We start from the raw sequence: 17101 nt of genomic DNA, 5'->3' as shown, positions 1-17101 counted from the left end.
AGCATGGAGCTCCAAACGTCTGAGCCACCAGGCTGGCCCGCTTTTGTTATTTTTAATATTTGACAAAGTCCCTGCTTCTCCCAGCTTAGTACCTGGTTCCCCTGTGGTTTTATTTATACATTTATTCCTGGAAGTGCTGGTATGCTCACTACCCAGTTCCAGGAAGAGGCAGAAAACTATTGTTTCTCCTGGATTAGTAGTATTAGGTACAGGGTTAGTACCGTACAGGTAGGTTTCACTTAGTGTGAAATGTCAGGTGATTTGGGGTCCCCTTTTGCTCCTTTGAACTTTTATAACAGCAGAAGTTTCTCCTAATACCACACTGGTGAGTATGACAATTGTAGCCCTTTGAACACTGAAGAAACACAAGGGATGTTAGTGAAATGAGTGGATTTCTGCCGTTGGGTAGAAAAGTGGCATGTGAAATAACTAGGTCAAGATTAAGCAGCCTTCGCATCTGCTAGAGAGCTGTTTTGTCTGACTGAAAGGAATGAAATTAATAATTCTGTACACACATTGTTGAATCAAAAAGCACCAATTAAGCGCTTTGTCCTGGACAAGACAGGCCATGCACTGGCCTTTCAGAGCTTAGAGTGCAGCTGGGGAGACAGTTAAGGTGTAACAACCTGTGCACCTCTCCATCTTCATGTCTCATGGTCTCTCCCTGTGGTCTCTCTCTCACACACAGACCTTTCATGCCCTTGAATGAAACAAGCTCTGTGCAGCCTCAGGACTTCTACATACTGAGTTTCCTGTCTATAATGCCTCACCCCACCCCACCCCCACACCTTCATGGCCTGGTTGATTTCAGACTTCTTCAGCTCTCAGATCTCGCTTTCTTTACAACCCCGTCAACCACCACTAGCATCTAAACTAGTGGCCCCATAACTCTATTGTAACCCATTATATTATTTATTTGAGTACTTGTAACATTGTACTTAATTTTGTTAATTTTCCATCTCCCCCATTTTGTTCTAATGCTTTGTATAGGGCCTTGCGTGCTAATAATTTTGAAGTGGAGAGTAGGGAAGTGGTTTCTTTTGGGAAACAACAGAATTTAGTTAAGAACATGGAGGGATCAGTTGACTTTTATTTACCACTTAAGGTAACACAATAGGAAGCGTTAATAAAGGGCAACCAAGATGAGAGGGCCTGAGAAAGGGCAGGACTCATTCCTATTAGTGTGCAGGTACATGATAAATCAAACAGGTAACAGGGTTTTTTCACCTGCATTAATTGTAATTAACAGAACATGTAGGGGTTGGTTTTAAGCTATCATGTTTTCCCAAAAGTAAGACCTAGCTGGGCCATCAGCTCTAATGCGTCTTTTGGAGCAATAATATAAAATTCATCTTATTTCACTATAAGACCAGCTATATAATGTAATATAATACTGGGTCTTATATTAATTTTTGCTCCAAAAGATGCATTAGAGCTGATGGTCTGGCTAGGTCTCATTTTCGGGGAAACACAGTAGAAAGATAGGAAAAGTACTGACTGGATAGTAGTGGGAAAGACTAGGATGGGATCAAGGCACTGGAGGGCAGAAGTACTAAGTACAATGTTTTGTTTGTGTTCTTTCTGTAAAAATAAACACTCAAATTTCCGTTGGATTGTCATGGTGTCACAGCTACAACTGCTGAGAGTAGGTTTTCTAGCTGAAAGCATGCATTAATGCATAGAACAGGGTCAGGCCTTCTCAAATTTGCTCTCCAAGCTGAGTGGAACATGTCCACAGGACCTGGAACTTCCAGAGGTATTTGCGGTAGTGTGACCTGCTGGCTAGCCTTTCTCCTTCTCATGTTAGGGTATGCCTGGAACCCAACCCTGAGGCTTGGTGCTAGATCACATGCTCCCCTTAGGTTGTGTAAGTTATGAGGTCTCTGATTTTTAACTTGGTTAGTATCAGGAGTCTCATGCTCATAGTGTTTCGTCATGGCTTTCTGCCTCATTGGGCCCTCTCCTCCCGGTGCTTTAGAAATAGTCCACCATCCTGGGCTGACTAACAACTTCTAAAGTCCTACCCAAAAACATAGCAATGGGAATGGGACAGGCCAAAAGGATTTAAATGGCCAGATATGGATAGATCAACTGAATAAAAAGAGATATGCCATATGCACGAATGTATAGTTTCAGAGTATCTTGTTTCAACAGTCATATCTGACCTAAATTTGTAGACATTGTATTAATAGCAGGTCTTCTTTTTCACAACTGTAAATCATGGATGATGACCAAATTAAGTAATTTGCTTTGTTTACTTTCCTCCCTCTTTGTTAATTCTGTTGTTAGGTTATTTGTCATAATGTTTTATTTAGTTTCTGAAAGGACGTAATTTGCTTTGTATTGATTGTGCTCCAGAATCCAGTACTTATTTCAATATTTGAGAAGATATACACAACTATCCACTATAGCTACTTTTAAGTAAAAATCTTAGAGAAACCTAAGAAATTCTAGGCTTATTGGGATATATATAATTTATACTATATTCCATCCAGATCAATTTTCCTTTTTATAGTGCATTTTATATACATAGAGATTATTCAAATCATATTAATTAACAGATAATAAACTTAATACGCTAGTTTATTGTAGTAAATTTCTCAGATACATCCCCTGATAGATATTTCATAAAATACATAAGTGTATAGGTTTAAATAAAGACCAATTATTATGTTCTGGATTTTTTTCTATCAAGAAAATTATAAATAAGATGAATAGAAATCAAACATGTAATAAAAGACATTCTCTTTTTAAAAATTAACATTCTAAACAGAAAAACAATATATATTATAGCCAAACATCAAGAACAAAATTCTGAGAAGAACAACGTTAAAGGACTGATGCTAACCTAACTGTTCACATACAGTAATCGAGAGACTGTGGTATTGGTGGAAGAATAGACAATGGAACAGAATAGAGAGCCCATAATTTGTGACCATATACATAGTCAACTGATCTTTGACAAAAGAGCGAAGATAGTCTTTTCAACAAATGGTGCTAAAACAACTGGACATCCACATCAAAGATTAATTAATTAAATCAATCAATCAATCAATTGATCTAGACACTGACCTTACACATTTTACAAAAAATTAACTCATAATGCATTATAGACCTAAATGTAAAATGTGAAATTATAAAACACCTACAGGTGACATAGAAAATCTAGATGATAGTGGATATTATGATGCCTTTTTAGATAGAACCTGAAAATACAACCCATGAAGGAAGTAACTGATAAATTTGATTTTATTACAATTAAAACCTTCTGCTTTGCAAAAGACAATGTCAAGAAAATTAGAAGACAAGATACAATCTGGGAGGAAATACTTGCAGAAGACACATCTGATAAAGGACCAACAGGAATGCTTATACATTGCTGGAGGTAATACAAAAGAGCACATTCACTTTGGAAGACAGTTTCTAAACATAGTCTTACCACGCAATCCAGATACCATACTCCTTAATATTTACCCAAAGGAGTTGAAAATAAATCCACACAAAAACATTCTCCTAGATATTAACAGTGGCTTTATTCTTGATTACTCAAACTTAGAAGCAAACAAGGTGTCCTTCAGTAGGTGAATAGATAAATGCACTGTAGTATATTTAGACAATGGAATATTACTCAGTGCTAAAAAAGAAATGAGCTATCAAGCCATGAAAAGACATGGAGGAACCTTAAATGCATATTAGTAAGTGAAAGAAGACAATCTGTAAAGGCTACATACTGGATGATTCCAACTATATGACATTCTGGGAAAGGCAAACTTTAGAGACAGTAAAAAGATCAATGTTTTACCAGGGATGGGTGTTGCAGGAAGGATGAACTGACAGAGGATTTTTGGGCAGTTAAAATACTCTGTATGATATTGTAATATAATGATAGCTACATGTTGTCTGTACCCCAAAAATGTACAACACCAAGAGTGATTCCTAAGGTAAACTAGGGACTTTGGTTTATTATAATGTGTCAATATAGGTACCTGCTTGGGGAAAATGTACCATTCTGTTATATTAATAATAGGGGAGGCTATGTATACGTTGAAACAGGGTATATGGGAAATCTCTGTACTTCCTTCTCAATTATGTTGGAAACCCACCTGCTCTAGAAAAAACAAGTCTTTAATAAAAAGTAGTTACCACACACACAAAAAAATCTATTTTTCTAAAATGATCTTTATCCTCTTTTATCTTTGTTAATATAGCCAAAATGAAGTTCATTTCCCACCACAACAGCATCCTGACTAGATTTATTAGATACTCTCCGGACCAAAAATCTCACCTTTTCCTCATCAAGTTTAATCATCTTCTTTTAATTATTGCTATATTGATTTAATTTTATTTACAAAAATCCAAGTTTTTAAATGTAAATTTATACAGTATTGTTTTATTTGCTACAAACTTTAGGATGCTTCAAATCACTTAACTGATTCATTTAGCCATGATTATAATCAGTTTTTAACTCTTCAGCTTCATATACATAATTGTATGTGTTTGTATGTATATATGTGTAAAAATAGAATAAAATGTATGTATGTAAATATATAGAGAAGTAAAAATAAAATATTGTAAGAATGTGATAGTCCTATGATTTTTGTAAGTTATTTTAACTTGCATATCACAAATGCAGAAATCCATCCATAATTCACAGGTTCTTTGGTCTACTCAACGACTTGCCCAATCACATATTTTCTCTTTGTATGAATTTTCCCCAAAATTCATAAAACCAGGATCATTGCTCTAGTACCAAAACCCCAGATTATGAGCCCCTAATTTCTTGAATCTGTCAGCTCCTGGACATGTATGTTTACAGTTGTATAAATAATGGCACCTGCTCAGAGGTGCCAAAATGTGACATATCATTTAAAGGTAGGTCTATAAGTCAGACTTGAAGTGTGCTGTCTTGAGATCTGCTGAGTCCGATCCCATTGTCTCCAACACAGGTTGGGAGCAGGGGCTGTGGGCAGAGCCCTGAGAGCTAGAGAACTAGCTATGCCGCTCACCTGAAGCTGACGAACAGAAGGATGGTTGGGATGGGATGGTGGTGGTATTTCAGAGATCTGTGATAATTTGGGGTATGTTGCAGTGTCTGTTCAGGGAAAGGCCCTGATGGAAGTAGAGGATGCTCTGTTCCCTGAATTCGCACAGTCTCCGTGGACTCCATTCTGCTGAAATTATTAGGAACCGATTGAATGGAGGAGAAAGGGGACCCACAATCCAGCCTTCCTGCTGAAACCACACTGTTGCATGACCTTTGAAGATTCATGAAGGAGAAGCATACAGAAAGTGTATCAGATGGAAAGTTTGACGAACCTTTTCTTCTACATTGATGCCATGTCCTCATGATTCAAAAAGAAACTTGAATTTACAGTTAGTAAGTCATAAGGAAAGAAAGGAGGACATGATAGAAGTGGAATGTCCACTAGATCGTAAGTTCCATGAAGGCAGAGCTAGTGTAGCCCCAGAGCCTAACTCGGGTGAAATAGGAGATGCTCAGTAAATATTTATTTTCTGGCTGGGATGATGGCTAAATGAATGACTGGAGAAACACAAATATGAAGAATGAGGAGGTTCAACCACTTGTACATATAATAAGATTATTCAAGGCACATTGATTAGCAGGTAACGTTTAATATGTTAGTTTGTTATAATTAAGTCATTTATGGTTTTTGTAGGTCAAAATCAGTCAAATATCGGAAATTCCTATGGTTCAACCTTGTTAGGGTAGTTCCAGAGTAAGCATAAGAAGAATATTAGATATATATATATTAAAATTTTAAAAAATATAATTTATAACAATGCTTATAGATATTTTCAAAATAATTCTTCCATTACCAACTGCATATTCAACTAATTTCAATTATCTCCTTGACAATCTATATGTGGTTTTAAGGAGTTTCTTCTTTCTCTCTATATCAACAACTCAAAGTATGGAAGTGAACACTCATCAGTCATATTTGAAAACTAGAAATTCAACCCAAGTAACTCAGCTGTCACATTTTATCCAAAAGGGAATTTGTTTGAGACAGGATTCCACTGCAAAATAATCTGATAAAAGACACAGTTTTTATTAAGTGAAGAATTCACTCTATTTCAATACAGCACAGGATCATACAAATGAAAACGACGGATATTTCATTTTTCTTTCCAATATATATTTTATTAAAGCAGATATACGTTTGCCTCTCCTTGAATTACAGATTCCCAAATGAATGCTCCTCATCCAGGAACAAATTTACCAGCTGGAAGCCCCCTCAGTACCCACCAGCAGCATTCCAAGGTAAAACATTTGTTTAAAGAATACAAGCCAAAATTAATCAATTATTGATATCCCCCAAAGGATGTGCCTGTGTGTGTGTGTGTGTGTGTGTGTGTGTGTGTATTAATTAGTGCATTTTGTTGAAAGTGCAATAAAGAGATTGGCAGCCTAGTTCTTGATTTCTTTTGTTTGATCATATTATCGTAGATATCATTAAAATAATTTTTATTTGTAAAGGTGTAGAGTTAATAAACAGTAGTGAGTTTATAAGTAAATTTGGAAAATGAAATATAAAGCTGCATTTAACTTACACCCCAAAATACACATATTAAGTAAAAGATTTTATTGATTCTTCATCTGTTAGGAAAATTGTGATCATGTAATCACATTTAGAAGATTTATCCCTGAGTGTTTTTGAGTCATGTATAGATGAAGTTAACTGTGTTCAGTGAGTCACAAAAAAGAGATGACTGCTTAAAATGAAGCTGTAAGCAATACAGATGTAGCTACCTGGGGATAATTCTCATTTTCATTTTGTAACATGTGCAAGCTTTCCTTTTGTGTAAAGGCTGAATCATACCTGCCATTTGGAAGAAAAGTCATTGAGTCATATGATTACATACTAAGGAGTACATTTTTTCCTTTGAACTACTGAATAAAATACTTTAGAGATTTTTATTTAGACAAAAGCAGTTATCAAAATGACCAAAACTTGACCAAATGGCAAAATTCATGCTTCACCCAAATTTGTGGCAGGCACCCACATTTCGAGAGACCATCCTGGGAACTTAGCATCAAAACGAATCAGGTTTGTGCGGAGGGTGTATCCACTTTGTATTCTACTTTGAGCACACACATCTTCTTGGGTGCTGAATGGCCTATTTAACTGAAACTTCCCAGGGAGCCATGTATATCTCATCTAGATGTTTGCAGTCAAAATAATGTGAGCTAGAAAACCCCCAAGGTTCTACGGTGGTAATTCTCAACTATGCCTTCACTTAAATATTACCAGGAAGCTCTTTAAAATGCTAGTGACAGGTTACTATCCCAGAAAAATTAAATCAAAGTTCTGGTAGTAGGACTCTGGGATTGGTAATTTTTTAAATAAAATTTATTGGGGTGACACTGGTTAATAAAATTATATAGGTTCAAGTGTACATTGCTATAATCCATCATGTATATATCACATTGTGTGCTCCCCACTCAGAGTCAGTTCTCCTCCCATCACCATATATTTGACCCCCTTTTTCCCTCTTTGGCCACCTTCCCTTCCCTCTTACCCACTGGTAACCACTAAACTCTTGTCTGTGTCTATAACTTTTTTTGTCTCTTTATTTGTCTGTCTTGTTCGTTTGTTACTTTCAATTTTATATCCTACATACGTGTGAAGTCATGGTTCTTGACTTTTTCTCTCTGACTTATTTCGCTTAGCCTGATAATGTCAAGATCCATCCATATTGATGCAAATGGCAGTATTTCACCTTTTCTTATGACCCAGGAATATTCCATTGTTTATGTACTACATCTTCACCCAATCATCTTTCAAAGGACACTTTGGAGGTTTCCATATTTCGGCTACCATGAATAATTCTGCAGTAAACATTGGAGCACATATATCTTTACAGATAAATGTTTTCAGATTTTTGGGGTAGATACCCAGGAGAGGGATTGCTGGGTCATATAGTAATTCTTAACTTTTAAAAGAACCTCCATACTGTTTTCCATAGTGGCTATACCAATTTCCATTCCCACCAACAGTGTATAAGGGTTCCTTTTTCTCCACAGCCTCTCCAACATTTGTTATTACTTGTCTTGTTGATAATAGCCAATCTAGCAGGTGTGAGGTGATATCTCATTGTAGTTTTGATTTGCATTTCCTTAATAGCTAGTGAAGTTGAGCAATTTTTCATATATCTGTAGGTCATTTGTTTGCTTTATTGGGAGAAGAGTCTGTTCAGGTCCTCAGGCCATTTTTAAATTCAGTTGTTTGGATTTTTTGTTGTTAACTTGTACGAGTTCTTTATATATTTTGGATATCAGTCCCTCATTGGAGGTGTTGTTTGCCAATACCTTGTCCCATTTGGTTGGTTACCTCTTTGTTTTGTTGATGGTTTCTTTTGCTGTGCAGAAGCTTTTGGGTTTGATAGATTCCCATTCATTTATGTTTGCTTTTACTCCCCCTGCCTTTGAGGTGAAATTCATAAAATCCTCTTTGAACCCAAGGTCATAGGTTTAGTATTGGAAATCCTAGCCAGAGCAATCAGACAAGAGAAAGAAATAAACGGTGTCCAAATTGGGAGTAAAAAAGTTAAATTGTCTCTTCTTGCAGATGACATGATTCTTTATATAGAAAACCCTAAAGACTCCACCAAAAATAGCTATTAGAAACAATGAACAAATACAGTAAAGTTGCAGGATATAAAATCAATGTACAAAAATCTATTGCATTCCTATATACTAACAATGAAATTTCAGGAAAAAAAATTCCTTTTTCAATTGGAACAAAAAGAATAAAATACTTAGGAATAAACTTAACAAAGGATGTGAAGGACCTAGACACTGAAAACTATAAGACATTATTAAAAGAAATTGAAGAAGACATAAAGAAATGGAAAGATATTCCATGTTAATGGACTGGAAGAATCAACATAGTTAAAATAGACATATTACCCAAAGCAATATGCAGATTTAATGCAATTCCCATCAAAATCCCAACAGCATTTTTTCAAGAAATAGAACAAGAAATCATCAGATTTGTATGGAACCACAAAAGACCCTGAATGGCCATATCACTCCTAAGAAAAAAACAACAATGCTGGAGGTATCACACTCCCTGACTTCAGCTTGTGCTACAAAGTGACAATAATCAAAATAGCATGGTATTGGCAGAAAAACAGACACAGACCATTGGGATAGAATTGAAAACCCAGAAATAAACCCGCATATATATGGGCAGATAATGTTCAACCAAGGAACCAAAAACATACAATGGAGAAAAGAAAGCCTCTTCAATAAATGGTGCTGGGAAAATTGGAAAGCCATGTGCAAAAGAATGCACTAGACTGCTATCTATCACCATACACCAAAATTAACTCAAAACGGATCAAAGACCTAAACATAAGACCTGAAACAATAAACTGCATAGAAGAAAACATAAGTACTAAACTTATAGACCTTGGGTTCAAAAAGGATTTTATGAATTTGACCTCAAAGCAAGGGAAGTAAAAGTAAAAATAAATGAATGGGACTCTATCAAACTAAAAAGCTTTTACACAGCAAAAGAAACCATCAACAACACAAAGAGGCAACTAACCAAATGGGACAAGTTGTTAGCAAACAACACCTCTGATGAAGGGTTGATATCCAAAATATATAAAGAACACATACAACTCAACAACAAAAAAACAACCAAATTTAAAAATGGGCAGAGGACCTGAACAGACTCTTCTCCCAAGAAGGCAAACAAATGACCAACAGATATATGAAAAATTGCTCAACTTCACTAGCTATTAAGGAAATGCAAATCAAAACTACAATGAGATATCACCTCACACCTGCTAGATTGGCTATTATCAACAAGACAAGTAATAACAAATGTTGGAGAGGCTGTGGAGAAAAAGGAATCCTCATACACTGTTTGGTGGGAATGGAAATTGGTATAGCCACTATGGAAAACAGTATGGAGGTTCTTTTAAAAGTTAAGAATTACTATATGACCCAGGAAGCCCTCTCCTGGGTATCTACCCAACAAATCTGAAAACATTTATCTGTAAAGTTATATGTACTCCAATGTTCATACAGCATTATTTATGGTGGCCAAGACATGGAAACAACCAAGTGTCCTTTGATAGATGATTGGATAAAGAAGATGTGGTATATATACACAATGGAATACTACTATACTACTATAAGAAAAGATGAAATACTTCCATTTGCGACAACATGGATGGATCTTGAGATTATCATGCTAAGTGAAATAAATCAGATAGAAAAAGTTGAGGACCATATGAATTCTGTTTCTCTTCAGTGAGTAATACTGTTCATGGCTCTTTATGAATGAAATATTTTAGATTATTTCTGTCTCTGTTTCTCTGTCTTGTCTTTCTCCCTCTTTGTATCTCTCTCTCTCTCCTCCTCTCTCGTCTCTCTCTCTCTCTCTCTCTCTCTCTCCTCTCTCTTCTCTCTCTCTCTCGCTTTCTCTCTCTCTTTCTGTATACAAAAAATATGTATACATTTTTTGGGGCACCATAAGTTGTATATACATACATATATACAAACTTATGGTGCCCCAAAAATGTATACATATTTTAAGAAGGAAAACCTGTATTAAAATTGTAATGCTCAATGTATACTGATAACAAAAAATGAATTCCAGTCACGTTTGACTTCTGCAATTACAAGAGGAGCTCAAAGTGGTTACCATCAGCGTCCAGATACTTGTGATTATGGCAAACTACTGCTTCAGCAACGCTGTCCAAAGAGTCCACTTGTGTACATTATTTGGCACCCCCAATATATCCATAAACAATATATAGTATTTTCATGTATTTTAGTAGGGTACAATTTTATGTGACATATAAATACATGCATATATATGTGTTATATAAATATAACTTTATATGGCATATAAATGGCATTATACTACATACATCTTCTGCAATTAGAATTTCTCATTCAATATTTTGTTTTGTACCTTGTCCATTGAGTTCTAGTTTACACATTTTTTATGGTTAGACAATACTCTCTTTTATCAATAAAATACAATGTATTTATTCACCTGTTCAATTTTTGATGGACATTTTTGTTGCTGCGAACTGTAGTGGTTAATTTTATGTTAACTTAGGTAGGCTAAAGTACTGAGATATTTGGTCAAACATTATTCTACATGATTCTTTGAAGGTATGTTTTAGATGAAGTTGATATTTAAATCAGTAGACTTTAAGTAAAGCAAATTACTCTTTGTAAAATTGGTGTGCTTCATCCAATTAGATGAAGTACGTAATAAAAAATGATGGACCTCCCTCAAAGAAGAAAGAATTATGCCAAAATACTGCCTTCAGACTCAGACTGCAGCATCGTTGTTTCCCTGGGTACCCAATCTGTCAGCACTCCCTGCAAATTTTGGACCTGCCAGTTTCCACAATCATGTGAGCCAATTAAAATGTCTCTCTCTCCTTCTCTCCCTCCCCCATCCCTCTCCCTCATTCTGGTTCTCTGGATAACCCTTACTAATGCACTAACTTTTTTCTATAATCAATCTTGAAGTGAATATTTTGTACATGTTTCCTTCTACACACATGGAAGAGGTTCTTTGGGGCTATTCCTGTTATTGGAATTGCAAGTTCTAAGGGTGTTGAAGATCTGCATTACCATGAGATACTGTAACATTGCTCTTCAAATAGTTGTACCAGTTGTTTCAACAGCAGTGCACGAGCATAGGCACTGGTTTACATACCATTTGTCAGGTATTATCAACTGATATTTTTAATAAGGAATCTGATTATTGTTTTAATTTGCATTTCTGAGATTTCTAGTGAGGTTGAGCGTATTTTCATTTGTTGAATGTTCATATTTCTTCTAATAGTAATCGCCTTTTTACATATTTAAAACTTTTCTATTAATTTGCTTATCTTTTTTATTATTGATTTATTGAAGTTTGTTTTTAGGTTAACAAATCTTTTTATGTTATATGCATTGTAGAAGTCTCCCAGATTGTGGCTTTTATTTCACTTTATTTGTAATGTCCTTTTTGTGCAGAAATTTTAAAAAGTCATATTTATCAACTTTTCAAGGTTTGTGTTTTTAGGGGTTTGCTGTTGTTTTGCAGGTTTGTTTTTCATAGTTAAATCATTAATCCATTTGGAACTGATTTTTTTTTAATTAAATTCTTGGGGTGACAATGGTTAGTAAAATTACACAGGTTTCAAGTGTACAATTCTATAGTACATAATTTATATATCATATTGTGTGCTTACCTCCCAGAGTCAGTCCTTTTTCATCACCATATATTTGACCCCCTTTTCCCTCTCCTACCACTCCCCCTTTTCCCCTCTGCTAACCACTAAACTGTTGTCTGTGTTTATGTTATGAGTTTTTGTTTCTTTGTTGCTTTCAATTTTATATTTCACATATAAATGAAATCGTATGATTCTTGACTTCCTATATAACTTATTTCACTTTGCATAAAAATCTCAGTATCTATCCATGTTGTCACAAATGGCAGTATTTCATCTTTTCTTATGGCAGAGCAGTATTCCATTGTGTGTATATACCACATCTTCTTTATCCATTCATCTATTGAAGGACACTTTGGTTGTTTCCATGTCTTGGCCACCATAAATAATGCTGCAATGAACATTGCATTCTTAATTTTTTAAGGAACCTCCACACTGCCTTCCATAGCAGCTTCATAAATTTACATTCCCACCAACAGTGTACGAGGGTTCTCATAACAAGCCTCTCCAACACTTGTTATTACTTGTCTTGTTGATAACAGCCATTCTAACAGACATGAGGTGATATCTCATTGTGGTTTTTATTTGCATTTACCTAATAGCTTGTGAAGTTGAGCATTTTTTTTTCATATATCTGTTAGCCATTTGTATGTCTTCTTGGGAGAAGTGTCTGTTAAAAAGCTTCTGCACAGCAAAAGAAACCATCAACAAAACACAAAGGCAGCCAACCAAATGGGAGAAGATATTTACAAACAGCACCTCCAATAAGGAGCTAATATCCAAAAATATGAAGAACTCATATAACTCAACAACAACAAATGAAAATAAATAATCCAATTGAAAAATGGGCAGAGGACCTGATCTTTTAATATAGTGCGTGATAGGCATATAATTTTATCTTACATAAATAACTAATCATCCCAAAATCAATGAATTATTCATCATTTTCCTGGTTTGTAATGCTTACCTCTGTCAGAATCAATTTTCATAGATATGTGGGCCTGTTTCTATGCTTCCTCTCTGATTCTACTGATCTTCATATTTGGGAAAATTTGCTCAGTATCTTCATATCAGTAATTCCTTTCCAATTTGCTATGTCCACTTCAATATCAGTCTGATTTGGTCCTTTAAATGTAAGCATTTTAACTGAACCATAGAGCAGGTCATGGGAAAGAATGTGCATGGCATGTCATCTGACGCTTTATTAAAATAGATTCATCTTTAGTAGTCTACCAGGTCTCTGTTATTATTATTATTTTTTGGTTGTTTTGTAAAAAGCAACTTAAATCATGATAAGAAAGAAACGGGGGAATCAAAGTAAAACTTTAGACCACTCATTTTTGTTACTAAAATAGCTTCCTACTCCAATATTTTAAATTTTATATAAAATATTTTAGGACACATAATGTATATTTTTAAATCATAGGATATTGAAGCTTTTGAATAGAAAAATTATGGAAAGTAGAAGTTTTCAGGGTGAAGTATATGTTTGTGTACCTAATGAATGTGTACTGCTTTATATGACTTGTAGAATAGTTTTTATTTTATAGTCAGTCCTATATAAGTGGGACCTAAGTAAGAAATGCTTCAGAGGTAGTATTTATGCAAATGGGAAAATTGCTACTATGTAAAAGTAGGGAAGGTTATCTATTTCACTTATAAGTTAAAATATTAAGTTAATTAAACTAAGTTAATATGAAGTTCATTATCAATGAGAATGCAGCCAGCGAGAGCAGGAGAATAAGGAGAGAAAGGAGGCAGAACCAAGAAGGTTTATATTCTTGGGCCTACCACAGGGCCTAAAAGGAGTCTGGCCAAGCTGGGGTGAGGTCTCAGTCACAGCTGAACTGTGTTAGCCTGGCAATGGGGGACCAGAGACCCACCCTATTATGTAACAATGCTGGCGTTATAATGCGGAAAATCTGTGTGCACTGAAGTCACTAGTATTTAGAGGTGTAGTCACGTGTGGACTTCTTGGTGCCCTTTTAGGAGAAAGTGTTGGGAGAAATGTTCCCCAAATTTGTGTTCCACAAATTATGGAGAGACAGTAAAAAAAAATATTTGAGATATGTAAATTACCTTGACCCACCCACTCACAAGTTTATATCACTGACTTCTTGTTTCGCCTGCTGACTCAAGTCAGAATCAGTGTAGTTAATAAATCATGGCTCATGATTGTTCTAGCCTGTTCCACTAAACAGTAACGGGTTGTTTAGTGTGTTCCACCAAATGATCTGAGGCCTGGGAAATTTGGGAGTCTATTTCCCGGTTACTGTGATCAGAGCAAAGACAGCAGCCTTCAGGTAGATGGCTGTCCCTCTCCTTCATATTTACCACTAATTTCAGCCACCTGTGGGTTTGGCTGTTGGAGAACAGGGAGTCTCAGTGAATCTAAATACTTTTAAATAAAGATGGAGGAGGGCTCTAATGTATATCATGGTGACTTCAGTTAAAATTCTGTATTATATAATTCAAATTTACTGAGAGTAGATCTTAAATGTTCTCACCACAAAAAAAGGTAATTATGTGAGGTGATGGAGGTGTTAATTAACTGTATTGTGGTAACCATTTCACAATATATACATACATCACATGATTATGTTGTACACCTTAAACTTGTACAATGCTATTTATATGTATAATGTCAATTATATCTCAACAGGCTGCAGAAAAGAAGAAAAACAAAGAAGAAACATATATTCATAAATACTATCTGTCCAGAAAAAATAAACAAAAAGCTTGAGATTTGCATCAGCTATGTCCATTGGCTCATTTTTCCATCTATGACTCAAAATATAAAACATAGACTCCGGGGACTTGAACTATTAAGCCTGTTTTTACCAGCTCTGGCTTTGGGCAAGTCATATAACCATTTTTTTTTTTTTTTTGCCTCAGTGTCCCCATCTACAAAATTGGAATACTAATGGGGGAACCAATTCATTCAGCTGTGGTTACACCTCTAAATACTCTCACTACATCTCACTGGTTGTGAGAGGATTAAATGAGTTATTATATGGAAAGTTCCTAGACCCATGCCTGGCACATTGATAGTTAGCACAATGATGTTACCTATTATTGTTACTGACTTCTCCCTTTCAAAGTGAAATTCTGGGAGAGCCAATATGACAGAGTAGATAAAACACTGTGCCTGCTTCCTCTCAGTGAACACATTAAAATTACAACTAAGTTCTTGAACAATCAACCTGGAGAACATCTGAAGTTTAGCTGAACAGAAGTTTTATAATTAAGAATATAAAGAAGATGCCACATTGAGATTGGTAGGAGGGTCAGACACACGCAATGGCCGGGCCCCAAAACTCCATTAGCCAACTGAGAATCAGGAGGGATGTCTCAGCCACAGAGATTCCCCCCAGAGGAGAGAAGGACCCCAGCCTCACACCAGCCTCCTCAGCCCAGAGTACTGGTGCTGGAAAGAGGAGTCCCAATAACATCTGTCTGTGAAAAACTGGGGATTCCAACCATCCGAGTGGGAAGGAAGGCTGCAAGAAACTGAGACATTCTCTTAAACGGCCCGTGCACAGACTCCCTTGCAGGCACTCACTTGGGGCTCCAGCGGAGGGATGGTGATTCAGAGGGTGTTGGAAGCATGTGGGGGACAGGTAAAGTGTGTGGTTTTGGGTGAGTGCTGGAAGATGGTCACCATTTTCCCTGTGAGGTATCCTTCTCCTGTGCAACCAACAGGCAGCTGCCATCTTTAATGTGTTGAGCCCTTCCCCAAAGGCGAAATCTAAATCTGGATTGGTCTGCTGAGCTCGCAGCTCCACCCTGCTGACTCACTGAGACTCCCCCCCTACCCAACTCCCCAACGCTGGAAGCACTCTCTTGGTGAACCCCAGCAAGTCCCAACCAATTGCATTGTTTCTTGGAAAACTATCAGAGTCGTGGGGCCCAGGCTTCGTGTGCTCTGAGATTTTTGCTGAGTAGCTGCAGGCTTACTAGTGGCACCAAATCAGAATCTATATTAACCTGGTGAACACCACTCTTCCCACTCTGCTGACTCCTTGAGACCCTCATGTGTGCCACATGAGGCACACAAGTTCTATCAGTGGCTGAACTTTAAGGGAGCCAGCAGGTGGCAGCAGGTCTCGGAGTGTCCTGGCTTTTTGCACAGCTACCCCAGATTTGTGCTGCTGACAGCTGGCCTTGGTTCACAGTGTGGCCTCTCCCACAAGCCTCCAAGATTACAACAGGCAGTGAAAAACCATGGATTGCTTTGTAGCTCCTACCTATCTTGGTAGTCCCTGACTGGTCACAGGCAGTGAGTGACCTGGTCTGCATCCAAGCCCCTGCCAAGATGCCCCAGAATCAACATGGAGGTTGGCTTCAGACCACAGCAGAGGACCACCCAATTAGCTCCACAAGTGGCACACACAAAGGGTGATTGTAACAGGCACCAAAGCACACTGGGGTGAATCCCACTCAGTGGGGTAAGTCACCCACACAGCAGCCTGTAAGCTGTGGATGTGGCCAAACTCCACAGCCAATCAGACTGAGGGTTGGTCCCACCCACTGCTGTGCCAATAGGAATCAAGACTCAGCTATAACAGGAGGGCACACACAACCCACACCCCTGGAGCACCCAGAGCAGGTGACCAGGGAGACTGTGCCAGGGCCCCACAGGGCACCTACTACATAAGGCCACCCAGCCAAGACTGGGAGACATAGCAGATCTATCTAATACATAGAAACAAACACAGAGAAGCAGCCAAAATAAGGAAAGAAAGAAGTTATGTCCCAATGAAAGAACAGGAGAAAATTCCAGAAAAAGAACTAAATGAAAAGGAGGCAAGCAACCTACCGGATACAAAATTCAAAACACTGGTTATAAGGATGCTCAATGATCTCAGGGAGAACTTCAACAAAG

At 36.9% G+C, this 17101-nt stretch overlaps 1 long non-coding RNA gene across 1 annotated transcript; it reads left to right on the top strand.

The window, feature by feature from the left end:
* On the top strand, positions 1-11404 carry LOC117012050 (uncharacterized). Its single transcript, XR_004421116.1, has 3 exons — positions 1-325; positions 6204-6283; positions 11252-11404. It is a non-coding gene; the product is annotated as an uncharacterized LOC117012050 (long non-coding RNA).
* The last annotated feature ends 5697 nt before the right edge of the window (positions 11405-17101 follow it).

This window comes from Rhinolophus ferrumequinum, chromosome 2 (genome assembly GCF_004115265.2).
Source record: "Rhinolophus ferrumequinum isolate MPI-CBG mRhiFer1 chromosome 2, mRhiFer1_v1.p, whole genome shotgun sequence".
Classification (NCBI taxonomy): Eukaryota; Metazoa; Chordata; class Mammalia; order Chiroptera; family Rhinolophidae; genus Rhinolophus; species Rhinolophus ferrumequinum.
This window is presented reverse-complemented; position numbering and strand designations above follow the sequence as displayed.